Consider the following 12,127-nt stretch of genomic DNA (forward strand, 5'->3'; position numbering starts at 1 on the left):
TTAATACCTTTCAAATATTTGAAGGTCTGTAGCATATCACCCCTGTTCCTCCTTTCTTCCAGGGTATACATGTTCAGGTCAGCAAGTCTCTCTTCATACGTCTTGGAACGCAAATCCCATACCATCCTCGTAGCTTTTCTTTGCACCTCTTCCATTTTTTTAACATCCTTCGCAAGATACAGCCTCCAAAACTGAACACAATACTCCAGGTGGGGCCTCACCAACGTCTTATACAGGGGTATTAAAACTTCCTTTCTTCTGTTGGTCACTCCTTTCTCTATACAGCCTAGCAATCTTCTAGCTACGGCCACCGCCTTGTCACACTGTTTCGTCACCTTCAGGTCCTCAGATACTATCACCCCAAGATCCCTCTCCCCGTCCGTGCCTATCAGACTCTCCCCGCCTAACACATATGTCTCCCTTGGATTTCTACTCCCTAAGTGCATCACTTTGCATTTCTTCGCATTGAATTTTAATTGCCATACGTTAGACCATTCTTCTAGCTTCCTCAGATCCTTCTTCATGTTTTCCACTCCCTCCGGGGTGTCCACTCTGTTGGAAATCTTGGTGTCATCCGCAAAAAGGCAAACTTTACCTTGTAACCCTTCGGCAATGTCACTCACAAATATATTGAACAGAATCGGCCCCAGCACCGATCCCTGAGGCACTCCACTACTCACCTTTCCCTCCTCCGAGCGAACTCCATTCACCACCACCCTCTGGCGTCTGCCCGTCAACCAGTTCCTAATCCAGTTTACCACTTCGGGTCCTATCTTCAGCCCGTCTAGTTTATTTAAGAGCCTCCTTTGGGGAACCGTGTCAAAAGCCTTGCTGAAATCTAAGTAGATTACGTCCATAGCACGTCCTTGATTTAATTCTCCTGTCACCCAGTCAAATAATTCAATGAGATTCGTTTGGCACGATTTCCCTTTGGTGAAGCCATGTTGTCTCGGATCTTGCAACTTATTGGCTTCCAGGAAATTCACTATCCTTTCCTTCAGCATGGCTTCCATTACTTTTCCAATAACCGAAATGAGGCTTACCGGCCTGTAGTTTCCAGCTTCTTCCCTATCCCCACTTTTGTGAAGAGGGACCACCTCCGCCGTTCTGCAATCCCTCGGAACCTCTCCCGTCTCCAAGGATTTATTAAACAAGTCTTTAAGAGGACCCGCCAGAACCTCTCTGAGCTTCCTCAGTATTCTGGGGTGGATCCCGTCCGGTCCCATGGCTTTGTCCACCTTTAGCTTTCCAAGTTGTTGATACACACTCTCTTCCGTGAACAGTGCTCTATCCACCTGGTTCTCAGGTGTACTTTTGCCAGTCCCTCTCGGTCCTTCCCCAGGATTTTCTTCAGTGAAAACAGAACAAAAGTATCTATTTAGCAAATTGGCTTTTTCTTCATCATTTTCTACATAGCGTTTCGTTGTATCTTTTAGTCTCACAATTCCCTTTATAGTCTTTCTCCTTTCACTAATATACCTGAAGAAGTTTTTGTCTCCCCTCCTTACATTTCTAGCCATTTGTTCTTCCGCTTGCGCCTTCGCCAGACGTACCTCTCTCTTGGCTTCTTTCAGTTTCATCCAGTATTCCTCCCCGTGTTCCTCCTCTTGAGATTTTCTATATTTCTGGAACGCTAACTCTAATCTTTATTTTCTCAGCCACTTGCTTTGAGAACCATATCTGTTTCCTTTTTCTCTTGCTTTTATTTACTCTCCTTACATAAAGGTCTGTGGCCCTGTTTATTACTTCTTTTAGCCTGGACTACTGTCCTTCCACTTCTCGTATGTCCTCCCAGCCCATCAGCTCCTTCCTCAGGTATTCTCCCATTTTGTTAAAGTCAGCTCGCTTGAAATCCAGGATTTTGAGTTTAGAGTGGCCGCCATCCACATGAGCCGTTATATCAAAACAAACCGTTTGATGGTCACTGCTTCCCAGGTGTGCAGCCACTTGGACATTTGACACACTATCCCCATTCGTGAGCACCAGATCCAACGTGGCTCCCTCCCTCGTGGGTTCCGTCACCATTTGTCTGAGCAGAGCACTTTGGAAAGCATCCACAATCTCTCTACTTCTTTCCGATTTTGCAGACGGAACCTTCCAATCTACATCCGGCAGATTAAAATCTCCCAACAACAGCACCTCTCTTTTCTTCCCCAACTTTTGAATATCAGCGATCAGATCTTTATCTAGTTCCTCCAATTGTGTCGGGGGTCTATAGACAACACCCACGTGGACCAAGGTTCTATCCTCTCTTTTTAAGGTGATCCATATCGCTTCTTCCTTTCCCCAGTTCCCTGTCATTTCAGTCACTGCGATATCATTTCTCACATACAGAGCTACTCCTCCACCTTTACGTCCCTCTCTATCCTTCCTAAAAAGATTATAGCTTGGTATGTTTACATCCCATTCATGGGAACCATTGAGCCATGTCTCTGTGACTGCAACTATGTCCAAGTCAGCCTCCAAAATCAGGGCTTGAAGGTCATGAATTTTATTGCTTAGACTGCGAGCATTTGTGGTCATTGCTTTCCATCTACATTTCCTAGTATGTGTTTTGGTTTTAGTGATTTGTGAGGGTGTTTTCTCTTTGGGTACCTTCTCATCTTTTTGTTCCCCTCCTTCCTTTTCCGCTTCAGTTTTATTTTCAGGAACATCACAGTGCTGTAGTGGAGCAAAATAATTTTGTAGTGGCAACATTTGTGCGGGCGGATGTTTCTGTGTCACATGACGAAGTCTGCCTGAGCCTACTGTGAACCATCTGTTCTTATGTGGTTTTATTCTTTGAGGCAGTGGTGAGAAGTTATGATTCTGCACACTCCTATAAGTTGCTTTAATTACATCTAATTCTTGCATTACTTTACAGAGCTCTTGTTTTAAAGTAGATAGCTGAAGACAGATAGGACAAGCTTTAAGTCTCCAGATGATTGGCCTTGAAACTAAAGCACCACAATTATTGCAGAGAATAAAAGTCATCCTGATTGGTTGAAATGGGTATGAACAGGTGTACTATGTTGGAGTAACAGCCTGCAAGGCTGCCTGTGTACGATTGAGTAAAGTTAATGAGGTTTGGTTTGTCTATAAATGTGTGGAAAACCCTGGGGTGGGTGGGATTTTAAGTCCCAAAAGTGTCAGCTAAGTGCTGTTATCAAGGGAATACTCTAGCTGAATGGACCCAAATGGTACAGTCTGAGCACAGAATTTTCAATTGATTTAACTTTTAAAACTGCCCTAGATATTACTAACTTTCCTTTTAAATAAATCTAAATATTCCCAATAATTATAGCAGTTTCAGTTATGTTAAATGCCTCTCCTCTCTATCAGAGTTTGGCAGGAACAGAAAGAAAGAAAGAAAAAGAGAGGTTTCACACTGCTAATTAAATTTATTAAGCAATAAGCATTAAAATTAAAGATATTATCAGGTATCTCACCTAAAAGCCAAGATAGTTGAGAAGTTTGGGATTTAGAGGTCAGAATTAAACCTTTCCTTTGCACGAGTTTGGTTCACTTCCAGCACCGAAGAAACCATCGCCCAAGCAATCAACAAACTTGCCAAATCTCACTGTAAACTGGATATATGCCCCAACAACCTAATAAAATTTGCCCCCCAACGCTTCATAACAGACCTCACGTCACACCTGAATTACATGCTACAACATGGACTTTTCCCCAAGGACAAAGGAAGTATACTACACACCCCTATACCCAAAGATTTAAAGAAAAAAAAAAAAACAAACGACACAACCAACTACCGCCCAGTAGCATCCATCCCTCTGGTAGTCAAACTAATGGAAAGTATCGTAACCAAACAACTCAACGACTACCTAAACAAATTCACAATACTACACGAATCACAGTCAGGATTTCAATCTAACCACAGCATTGAAACTGCTAGTTACTCTCCTAACCAAATTCAAACAAACAATTGCAACTGGCAATAACGTACTTCTGCAATTTGACATGCCCAGCGCTTCGACATGGTCAGCCACCAAATATTATCAAACATCCTAGAGTACTTTGGGATTGGAGGAAACTGCAAGATCATATCAAGTGATAGCAAATTCAAAAACGTCACCACCATGGAAACCTGAATGCGGAGTACCCCAAGGATCACCGCTCTCACCAACCCTCATTAACCTAATGATGACACCTTTAGCCAAATCGCTATCAAATCAAGGGCTCACAACAATGTCACGATCTGCATCCCGTTCAAACACGACCCAACCTAAATCACAAATGAAATCAATCACAGCCTCCAAATAATGAATTCATGGGCGGACACATTCCAACTAAAGCTAAACGCAGAAAAGACACAATGTCTCATTCTCTCCTCACAATACAACACGAACATACCCACCACCATAATCACCCCAGAGTACACCCTTCCTGTCTCAGACAGTCTGAAAATTCTTGGAGTAACAATCGACCGAAATCTCACACTCGAAAACCATGCGAAAAAACACAGCAAAGAAAATGTTCCACGCAATGTGGAAACTCAAAAGAATTAAACCTTTCTTCCCAAGGGAAATATTCCGCAGCCTGGTAGAATCAATGGTACTAAGCCACCTAGATTACTGTAATGCCATTTATGCCGGATGCAGAGAACAAATCATTAAGAAACTTCAAACTGCCCAAAACACAGCAGGTAGACTCATATTTGGAAAAACAAAATACGAAAGTGCCAAACCATTAAAAGAAAAACTACATTGGCTCCCACTAAAAGAACGAATTGCGTTCAAGGTTTGCACCCTAGTCCACAAAATCGTTCACGGAGAAGCCCCGATCTATATGTCAGACCTCATAGATTTGCCAACTAGGAACACAAAAAAATTAGCACACACATTCTTGAATCTCCACTACCCCAGCTGTAAAGGACTTCAATATAAAATCATATATGCATCCAGCTTCTCCTACATCAGTACTCAGCTTTGGAACGCATTACCAAAGACCATAAAAACAACGAACAACCTAACAATCTTCCGAAAACTACTGAAAACGGACCTATTCAAGAAGGCATACCATAACGATCCTTCCTAAATACCAGACAACTAGACGTTACATGAACTAGACAAAACCGAACTCTATGCCTGACTGACTACCTCGTTGCTACCAATATAAGCTACGCAAAACACACTACCACTTTATCTCTCATGCTGGAAATGTTCTTCTATAATTGACTATTTAACCTATGTTATAACTTATTCTATCAAGTAGGAACTTCTATGTACTACCACTCTATTTTCCTCTTTACCATGTATGTACCTTAATTGCAATATAATTTGTAATGCTTCACCCGGTAATGGCGATCACCATTACGGCATAATGTAAGCCACATTGAGCCTTCAAACTGGTGGGAAAATGTGGGATACAAATACTACAAATAATAATAATAATATGGTTTAATTTAAACTTTCTATACTGCTCAATCTGATATTCAGGTCTGGGCAGTGTACAATTATAATTAAAAAGTGAGTTTTTAGTAGTGTCCAAAACTTTTGTATGATAGTTCAGAACAAGAGTGGTAGTTGAAGATAGCTCCATAAAGAAGGGCTGAGGAAAAAGAAAGTTTCTCCGAGGAAAAACAGGCTGCTTGTTCTCACTGATGGGTGACGTCCGACGGCAGCCCCAGATCGGAAGATCTTCCTAGCAACAAAGTTTGCTAGCCCCCGCGTGGACATGCGCGAACCACGCATGCACGACTGTCTTCTCGCCCGTGGCGTGAGCGTGCTCCTCAGTCTCTTCTGCGGCTCAGGACGGCTGTTCTGTGTCCCAGAGAGGCCCCCGCTGTGTTTTCACCGCGTTTCTTTATCTTTTTCGCCGAGTTTCAGCGTGTTTACGACTTCGCTCGAGTTCTTCTTTTTAACAACAAAAAAGGTTTCCTTTATTTCTTTAGTTTTCTCTGTACGTTTGCTTTCTTTGTCGTGTCTTTTTCATTTTGGCCGCCTGTGCGGATTTTTTCCCCTTTTTTGGTGTTTCGGCACAATCGCGAATTTTGACCTCACCGGCGCGATTTTTCTGCCCATGTCCTCGAAGTCTGCCAGTGGCTTCAAGAAGTGCACACGGTGCAGCCAGAAAATCTCGCTCACTGATAGGCACGTCTCATGTCTTCAGTGTTTGGGGGCTGGTCATCGTCCCAACGCCTGCATGCTATGTCTTCAGCTGAAAAAGAGGACCCAGGCAGCGAGATCGGCTCAGTGGAACTTGTTGTTCAGAGCCCAGTCCGGTCCTTCGACATCGACGGAGCCAGCGGTACCAAGGTCATCGCCGGCATTGATGTTGGCATCGGTGCATCAACGTCCGGAGCGCAGGTGATGGCTGTCCAGAGATCCCACGCTGGTAGCAGTGAGCCATCGAGTGGGTCTCCACCTGCCTCGAGTGCTCCTGCGGTACAGACCCCCTGGGGCCGCCCTTCGGACCCGGCCCCGAGGAGACGTGTGGATTCCACGTCCTCCTTGTCGGTACGGGGAGGTACTGCTGACGTGCTTCGAGGGAAGGCGAAGAAGCACTGTCATCGGTCACCTTTCCGTCACGGTACCAAGAGCTCCGGGGCGCCGAGGGAATCGGCACCTGGAAAGCGTCGACGCCGGGAGGACCGCTCACCCTCCATTCAGGAGGTGTCGATGCGCTCTTCTCCGGACAGCCCGGTACTGCCTTTGCGCCCCAGACAGATTCTGTCATCATCACGAGCGCCTCCGAGCCATACTTCCAATGCGGCAGTTGGCTCCCCGCCCGTGGTGAGAACCGCGACGCTGGTACCGCTTGCGGCATCGGCATCCGCTGCCACCCAAGTTGACTCCCCGTTGACATCGCTGGAGGGAGCTTCGTCGCCGGCGGCGAGGGAGTCTTCTCCACATCGCCATACAGGACTTAGTTTCTCGGCATTGAGACGGGCTCGGCTTTGGACTGAAGTTCGTGAACTGGTGTCCGATACCGAAGGTGAGGCCTCGTGGGAGGCAGAGGAAGACCCCAGATATTTCTCTGATGAGGAGTCTTGTGGTCTTCCCTCTGATCCCACTCCTTCGCCAGAGAGAAAGCTTTCTCCCCCTGAGAGTCTGTCTTTCTCGACATTTGTCCGGGAAATGTCTACGGCCATTCCCTTCCCAGTAGTTACTGAGGATGAGCCCAGGGCTGAGATGTTCGAGGTCCTGGACTATCCTTCGCCACCTAAGGAGTCGTCCACTGTTCCCCTTCATAATGTCCTGAAGCAGATATAGTTGGCGAACTGGACGAAACCCTTAAGTAATCCCACTATTCCCAAAAAGATCGAGTCCCAGTATCGGATCCACGGGGACCCGGAGTTAATGAAGACCCAGTTGCCTCATGACTCTGGAGTTGTGGATCTGGCTCAAGAAAGTCAAGAGTACTAGGGATTACGCCTCGGCGCCCCCAGGGCGGGAGTCTCAGACTCTGGACTCTTTTGGGAGGAAAGCCTACCATTCTGCTATGCTCGTGTCCAAGATCCAGTTGTACCAGCATCCACTTGCGGAACCACGTGAGGCAGCTGACGGACTTGGTTGATAAGCTCCCATCGGAGCAGACCAAGCCTTCTCAGGAGGTGGTCAGGCAGCTGAAGGCGTGTCAAAAATTCCTGTCCTGGCGTGTTTATGACACTTTTGATGTTGCGTCCAGGGCCGCTGCTCAAGGTATAGTGATGCGCAGAATCTCATGGCTGCGTGCCTCTGACCTGGAGAATAGAGTCTAGCAGCAGATTACGGATGCTCCTTGCTGGGGGGATAACATTTTTGGTGAGCGGGTCGAACAGGTGGTAGAACAGCTCCACCAGCGGGACACCGCATTCGACAAGCTCTCCCACTTTTCTTCCGGTTGGAGGGGGCTGCCGTGGACGTCACCCAGTCGTGAGAACAATCAGCCTGCTGTCCTCGGAGAACACCTGCTACAGGTATGTATCATTCGCTGTCTGGCCGACAGGTTGAGCAGGATAATGCAACCTCACGAGTGGTCTCTCAACTCAAGAGTAGTACGCAAGATCTTTCAAGCGTGGGGCACCCCCTTGGTAGATCTTTTTGCCACTCAGGTCAACCACAAGGTCCCTCAGTTCTGTTCCAGACTTCAAGCCCACGGCAGACTAGCGTCGGATGCCTTTCTCCTTCATTGGGGGAAGGGCCTCCTGTACGCGTATCCTCCCTTCCCCTTCGTAGGGAAGACTTTGCTGAAACTGAAGGAGGATCGTGGAACCATGATTCTGATCGCTCCCTTCTGGCCGTGGCAGATCTGGTTCCCTCTTCTTCTGGAGTTGTCCTCTGAAGAACCGTGGAGATTGGAGTGTTTTCCAACCCTCATCACTCAAAATGAGGGGGCACTTCTGCATCCCAACCTCCAGTCCCTGGCTCTCACGGCCTGGATGTTCAGAGCGTAGACTTTGCCTCCTTGGGTCTTTCTGAGGGTGTCTCACGAGTCTTTCTTGCTTCCAGAAAAGATTCCACGAAGAGGTGTTATTCTTTCAAGTGGAAGAGGTTTGCCGTCTGGTGTGACAGCAAGGCCCTAGATCCTCGTTCTTGTCCTACACAGACCCTGCTTGAATACCTTCTGCACTTGTCCGAGTCTGGTCTCAAGACCAACTCTGTAAGGGTTCACCTTAGCGCAATCAGTGCTTTTCATTATCGTGTAGAGGGTAAGCCTATCTCAGGACAGCCTTTAGTTGTTCGCTTCATGAGAGGTTTGCTTTTGTCAAAGCCCCCTATCAAGCCTCCTACAGTGTCATGGGATCTCAACGTCGTTCTCACCCAGCTGATGAAACCTCCTTTTGAGCCACTGAACTCCTACCATCTGAAGTACTTGACCTGGAAGGTCATTTTCTTGGTGGCAGTCACTTCAGCTCGTAGAGTCAGTGAGCTTCAAGCCTTGGTAGCTCATGCTCCTTATACTAAATTTCATCATAACAGAGTAGTCCTCCGCACTCACCCTAATTTCTTGCTGAAGGTGGTGTCAGAGTTCCATCTGAACCAGTCAATTGTCTTGCCAACGTTCTTTCCCTGTCCTCATACCCGCCCTGCTGAACGTCAGTTGCACACATTGGACTGCAAGCGCGCATTGGCCTTCTATCTGAAGCGGACAAGCCCATTCAGACAGTCTGCCCAAATGTTTGTTTCTTTTGATCCCAACAGAAGGGGAGTGTCTGTTGGGAAACGCACCATCTCCAGTTGGCTAGCAGATTACATTTCCTTCACTTACGCCCAAGCTGGGCTGACTCTTGAGGGTCAAGTCACGGCTCATAGTGTTCGAGCCATGGCAGCGTCAGTGGCCCACTTGAAGTCAGCCAGTATTGAAGAGATTTGCAAGGCTGTGATGTGGTCATCTGTCCACACATTCACATCTCATTACTGCCTACAGTAGGCTATCCGACACGACAGTCGGTTCGGGCAGTCGGTGCTGCAGAATCTGTTTGGGGTTTAGAATCCAACTCCACCCCCCTAGGCCCGGTTTTATTCTGTTCCAGGCTGCACTCTCAGTTAGTTGGTTCTATTTAGGTCAATCTCAGTTATGTCCTCACCATTGCTAGGCCTAATTGACCAATGTTTGTTGTTTTGAGTGAGCCTGGGTGCTAGGGATACCCCATCAGTGAGAACAAGCAGCCTGCTTGTCCTCGGAGAAAGCGAAGTTACTTATCTGTAGCAGATATTCTCCGAGGACAAAAACCGGAACAAAAACTTTACGGGCGGTCCCGCACGCAGGGCACGCCCACCGTGCATGCGCGGCCGTCTTCCCGCCCGTGCGCGACCGTTCCCGCTCAGTTTTTTTTGATTCCACGCTGGAGAGAGACGTGTTGCCATCTCTCTCTTGGTCAGCCCCGGAAACCGGATAGCGGCCTAGCCGCGAATTTTCTCCTCTTTTATCGTGCGCGTTCGCGCTTCTTTTCTTTATTTTCTGTGTTTAAAAAAAAAAAAAGAAGTTGGTTTGTCCCCTCGTCGTCTTAGCCGCGGGAGCGCCTCGTTGTGTCCTTCTGGCCGTGCGGCCGTTTCTTTTTCGGGCGTGCTTTTCACAGCCACCATCGATGACTTTGACTTCGCCAACGTGATTTTTCCGTCGATGTCCTCGAAGGTCCCGAGTGGATTCAAAAAGTGTGGTCGGTGCGACCAGCAGATCTCGCAAACCGATACCCACGCTTGGTGCCTCCAGTGCCTTGGCCCGGAGCATAATACCAAGACGTGCACCTTGTGTCTCGGCTTGCGGAAGCGGACACAGGTGGCGAGGCAAGTTCGTCGGGACCAACTTTTTGGAACTTGCGCCGGCCCGTCGACGGCATCGGTGTCGACGGCCGGATCTTCGGTACCGGTACCGATGTCGACGAAATCGGCACCGACGATGGCATCGACCCCAGGAGCACAGGTACCGTTGGCCCGCCGGACCACCGGCGACGGTGGGGGTGAGCGGCCGCGCGGGCAGTTGGCCCCAGCCACTCCCTCTACCCAGGGCCATTGGGACCGAACCCTGTCAGACCCGATCCCTCGAGGCCGGGGGGGTTCTACCTCCTCTTCATCTTTGCCACCGAGCGCCGATGATGGGCACCGAAAGAAGACCAAGAAACATTGTCATCGGTCGCCCACGGCTCACGGGACTACTAGTTCCGGCGCCTCCAGAGATGACTCGACGCTGAGGAAGCAGCAGTGCCGAGAGGAGCGTTCCCCCTCGGTCGAAGAGGTGTCGCTGCGTCCATCCATGGGTGCTTCGGTACCGTCTCCTGGACCCGAGTAGCTTCCGGCACCCGCACCGGCCCCCCTGCCTTTCCCGACAGCGGGCCTTGACAAGTGCCTCCGAGCCATCCTTCCGGGGATTCTGGAAGGGCTGATGCGCCAGGCCTTGCCGGCACCGGGGGTGCTTGCGCCCCCGGTGCCATCGATGGAGGCGCCGGCGTGCTCTAGCCCGATGCCAAGGCCTCCGACACCGAAGCCGCTTGCGGTACCGGTGTCGACCGCCACGCAGGTGGAATCCCCGTCGACGTCGATGGAGGGAGCTTCATCCCTGCCGGCACAGGAGTCCACTGCTCGACGCCATCATCGAGGACGTGGTTCCTCGCAGTCGAGACGGGCCCGGTTCAGGTCTGAGCTGCAAGAGCTCATGTCCGACACCGAGGAAGAGGCCTCATGGGGGGAGGAGAAGGACCCCAGATATTTCTCCTCAGAGGAGTCTGAGGGCCTTCCCTCCGACCCCACTCCTTCACCGGAGAGGAAGCTCTCGCCCCCTGAGAGCCTCTCCTTTGCCTCCTTCGTCAGGGATATGTCTACTGTATATGCATTCCCTTCCCCGTGGTCTGTGTGGATGAGCCGAGGGCTGAGATGCTCAAGGTCCTCGACTATCCATCACCACCTAGAGAGTCTTCCACGGTACCGTTGCACAATGTCCTCAAAGAGACACTGCTTCGGAACTGGCTGAAGCCATTATCTAACCCCACCATTCCCAAGAAAGTGGTCCCAATACAGGATCCACTCTGACCCAGAGTTGATGCGGCCCCAATTGCCTCATGACTCTGCGGTCGTGGACTCTGCTCTCAAGAGGGCACGGAGTTCGAGGGATACTGCCTCGGCGCCCCCGGGGCGGGAGTCTCGCACTCTGGACTCGTTTGGGAGGAAGGCCTACCAATCTTCCATGCTCATGACCCGCATCCAGTCGTACCAGCTCTACACGAGCATTCACATGCGGAACAATGTGAAGCAACTGGCAGACCTGGTCGATAAGCTCCCTCCGGAGCAGTCCAGGCCTTTTCAGGAGGTGGTCAGCAGCTGAAGGCATGTAGAAAGTTCCTGTCCAGGGGTATATATGACACCTGTGATGTGGCATCTCGAGCTGCAGCCCAAGGTATAGTGATGCGCAGACTCTCCTGGCTGCGTGCCTCTGACCTGGACAACCCAGCAACGACTGGCGGATGTTCCTTGCCGGGGGGATAATATCTTTGGCGAGAAGGTCGAGCAGTTGGTGGACCAACTACACCAGCGGGAAACCGCCCTCGACAAGCTCTCCCACCGGGCGCCTTCAGCATCCACCTCTGCAGGTGGACGTTTTTCCCGGGCCAGGCAGGCTGCGCCCTACGCCTACAACAAGCGTAGGTACACCCAGCCGGCCCGAAGGCCTCCTCAGGCACAGGGACAGTCCCAGCGCGCTCGTTCCCGTCAAC

The sequence above is a fragment of the Microcaecilia unicolor genome, chromosome 3 (assembly GCF_901765095.1).
Source record: "Microcaecilia unicolor chromosome 3, aMicUni1.1, whole genome shotgun sequence".
Classification (NCBI taxonomy): domain Eukaryota; kingdom Metazoa; phylum Chordata; class Amphibia; order Gymnophiona; family Siphonopidae; genus Microcaecilia; species Microcaecilia unicolor.